This window comes from Halichoerus grypus, chromosome 9, assembly GCF_964656455.1.
Source record: "Halichoerus grypus chromosome 9, mHalGry1.hap1.1, whole genome shotgun sequence".
Lineage (NCBI taxonomy): Eukaryota > Metazoa > Chordata > Mammalia > Carnivora > Phocidae > Halichoerus > Halichoerus grypus.
This window is the reverse complement of record NC_135720.1, coordinates 11,415,463-11,419,334: the sequence shown is the minus strand read 5'-3', so window position 1 is coordinate 11,419,334 and position 3,872 is coordinate 11,415,463. Positions and strand designations below refer to the sequence as shown.

The 3,872-nt window shown below is 42.1% G+C and overlaps 1 long non-coding RNA gene across 1 annotated transcript; it reads right to left on the bottom strand.

Moving 5' to 3' along the window:
- Window positions 1-2,542: 2,542 nt before the first annotated feature.
- Window positions 2,543-3,665, bottom strand: LOC118537977 (uncharacterized). Its single transcript, XR_004918380.2, has 3 exons — window positions 3,621-3,665; window positions 3,055-3,229; window positions 2,543-2,602 (listed from the first exon to the last, which is right to left on the bottom strand). It is a non-coding gene; the product is annotated as an uncharacterized LOC118537977 (long non-coding RNA).
- Between the last annotated feature and the right edge of the window lie 207 nt (window positions 3,666-3,872).

Here is a 3,872-nt window from a genome sequence, read left to right as displayed (position 1 = left end):
CATTGCCTTTCTGCCTGGGAGACAAAAAGATCTCTGCATTCCTAGAACGACTCCAACATCCATCTCCCTCCATAGGTGAACTTCCCATAGGTGGATACTGGCTTCCAGTTCAAAACCTGAGATCCTGATGTGAACTTGATCCATGTATATTTTCATCATTATTAGACCACCATAGCAAAAAAGGGGTCAGAAATCTTGGGGTAGTTTTGCTGACCCTAAGAACAGTGCAATGGGGTTTATTTGTCTCTGTGTCACCAAATGCCTCCTATTCTTGATTTTTCTCTTTACTGACCCAAGGCTTTGGATCCTTTTTTTTTAGGAACCCCCAAAGAATGTATGGAGTGCTTCAAGTGGCCCCAACTAAACATCGCTAGTGCTAACTTTTATTATAAATAGGTAATAGCTTAAGATGTGACCTTTAAGAGAGATCGGGGGAGCCCCCATGGCTTTTATCCACAAATATTTTCTTACTATTCTGTTCTTTGGGTTTCACGAAACAGGCATTCAGAGCAACCATCCATCTGATGAGATCAGTGGTACCACCTGCTGACAGTGTCCCTCTCTGTTTCCCAGTATCTTCGGTGAATTCTGAATTATCAGTCTCAACCAGAAGGCAAAATGAATTTGGACTAAAACGACATGAAAAATACATGCTGTACCAAGAGAATAACAGAGCTGAGGCTTGATGCAGAATTCCAGAGCTAGAATTTCCAGGATATGCAAGGGAAGTAGCACGAATAGATCAAGGCACACAGAGATAACACCAAAGCATCTACCGATTCTGTACTAGCCCCAAAGTCAGGCTGTTCAAGGCCTTCTGGTCCCACTGCAAAGCTGGCCAACACATCTGTTCATACAAGAGTTTGAAGCCATGATTTTGTATTCTGCTTTCTGTAATTACAAAATTGATAGAGGTTCTGAAGATAAGTCAGGATGGGAATCATCGGTTTGCATCTGCCTGGTTTTGAATTCTCCAGGGGAAAAGGAAGAATGCAGAAGTGACCAGCTTGGAAACTATCTTCTGACCTGCTGGAAACTCTTCTCTGCTTCAGCAAGACTATTGCATGCCAAGTGCCATACCAGATTCTGGAGATAATGAGTTCACTTTTTGAAAGCTTGAATTTGAAATATCAGAAGACAACTGGAAATACTAGAGGGGAGTTCACGCATGAGGTAAGTACTGGAGGTATGATTTTAAAGTCATCTATGGGGAAGACATGGTTGAAAACACAGGAGTAAATAAAACTGCCCAGTGAGAGCTTCTAGAATGAAGAGAGAAGATGGTACCAAAGGGAGAGTCAACATTTAAGGAGACGATTAAGGCAAAGGAGCCAGCGAGGATAAAATGAATGTGTTTCAAAGACATGGGAGCAAAATCAGGAGGAAAGAGTTTCAAGGAGGAAAAGTAAGTACTGGTATCAAGCTGCAGGGAAATCAGGTAAAAGGAAGATGAAAGCAGATGACCTGATTTGATTTGACAATTAGAGACTGATCACTGTTGACAATGTCTATGGAGAAGTCTGGAGCGGGAATGGGGCAGGGGCAGAATCAAATCAAATCGTGTTGATGAGTCAAATGTAGGTCAAGAAATAGAGGTGTTTGTTTTAAAGGGAGTTTGAAAAGGATAATAGTTGAGGGAGACACAGAAGTTTTTGTAGGAGATGTTTTTCTCCTAAGATGAAGGAGATCTAAGTATGTTTGTAGCCAGAGGGGGAAGGAGCCAGTGTAGAGAAAGAGTAATCGAAGATTTAAAAAAAAAGAGGGAATAATTCATGTAGCAGAGACTTTGGGGAAACAAAAGGAATTAGGATCAAGAGTCCACAAGTGCCCAGGTTAGCCTGCAAAAAAGTGAAGGTAAGGAAGGGAAAAATAAAAAAATAAAAAGCCAAGTAGGTAAACCAGAGAGCAAGGGGTAGATGGAATTCATCCCTAAAGGTTCAGGTTGTCCGGGGGAAAAGAAAGCAAAGAGAGAGCTGACAGGTTCCATGGCTCAGACCTTTTCTGTTCTCCCAAGTGAGGAGGGAGGAAGGGAGGGTGGGGGGAGGCACAAAGAGGAGCCCGTAATCAGAAAGCAGCAGTCTGAAATGATTTCAGGGGTGAAAGTTTGACATATTTCCGGATGTAGTCATGGCAAACACCAGCACGTTCAGTAATCCTATGGGAAATCTAGAGCCAAGATAGACAATGAGGGAGAGAAAGCAAATGTTTTAAATCAAGATTTGGAAACAAGTAGGAAATTCACTGGACATGACCATAATGAGGAGCATACCACATGGCCCAGTCCTGTTTCTCCAACATGAGGATCAACACCAAAGTTAATTTGGAGAGCTCTCGGAGCTGGGCTTAGAAGGTTGAACACAATAACATCACAACAGGGGTCAGACGTCACTACTCACCCTAACTGTCCCATGCCTTCGGTTCATTTTCCCCTTTGCAGGTGTGTATTTGAAGCACAAAGTGCTTTTTCTGTCCTTTCTTCTTCATTTTATTTTTATTCCATTTTAATATTTTTTTCTCATTTAAGGATATTTTTATATAACGTATCATTTACCATTTCTCTGCAAAGCCATAAACTCTAGGTTGGTTGCTGAGAATTAACAAGCTTGGGGAGAAAAAAGAAAAGAGAGGACAGAAAAAAGTCCTGTTACCTTAGGTCTCCCAATCCATCACAAGCCCAGATACACCTTCTTTCCCACAACCGACTTCCCCTCCCCCACTCAAGGATGAGGGACGCGGTCGGTCAATCCTCAATCATGGTTTTATTGGAAAATATTTTTCCCTTCATCCATTCTCACCATCTTTGTCCTCCATATTTGAATTCACTTGCCACTTACTGAAGATGATCTCATGTCCCTGACTTCCCTTTCAGGAAATGAAATGTCATGCAGAAGCTTTGGGAAGCCTAGGTTGAGCTTCAAAATGAGTAATCCCCCAAATCACCCCAGTAATAATTTGGGATGACACGGGGCTCAAAAAACTGAGACTGGAGAGTGGAAACTGGCTCTCCTTCCTCCCCACAAGCCCACCAGACCACGGCTGAATCATATAACTCACCCCCAGGGTGTCACCAACGCGGGGAGTGGCCCCCAAAAGGCCAGCTCTGACAAGGCAACCACTGGCCTTCCAGCCCAGGCACTCCTCGGGCAGGAGCTGACATGGCATCTCCCAGACTCGCACGTTTTCCTCTGCGGGGCTGTCAATCGAGCGCCTTTTGTGACAACTAAATTTACTGGAAAAAAATTCAAAATTATTTCAGCGGCAGCCAGCTTCTGAAATTTTCCAAATGTACATTTTTAGCTCTCTATTTCCCTTAAGCCATATGATGTCATTTGCCTCTCAATCCCCGAGTGCCAAAAATTCTGCTTTCATATCTTTGAAATTTGCCAAACTATAAAAACCTCAGATCTCAGTTTGGGTTTTTATCCACCCCCCACCCAAAAATGCAAAAATTACTTTCTCTACTTTTCAAAGTAAGAATATCAATGACAAAAAAAAAAAAATCACAACTCACAAATCCATGCAATCTTTTACCATGTTCCCCCATTTGGGCTAATGGGCTGTCCTAATTTTATTCAGAATTTTCATTTCAATAGCTTGTCAGCTGCTATTCCAGGATATACCTCAAACTCCTGAAGCTCTGGACTTGACAGGTAGCAGAGAGACTGATTTTCAAATGCAGTACTTTGCTTTAGAATGTATTCATTAGTGATTTTTGAAGCTAGCACATTTTCCCACTGATTTGCAAGTTTCGTAGGTTCTTGTTATATATTTACTGAAGCTTTTTAGTTGACCCAAAAGAGGGGGGGGGAAAAAAAGCCTTCATTCTACTTCCCTTTCTAATTACAGTCCCATTTCCTTAGCAAGTCCTTGAA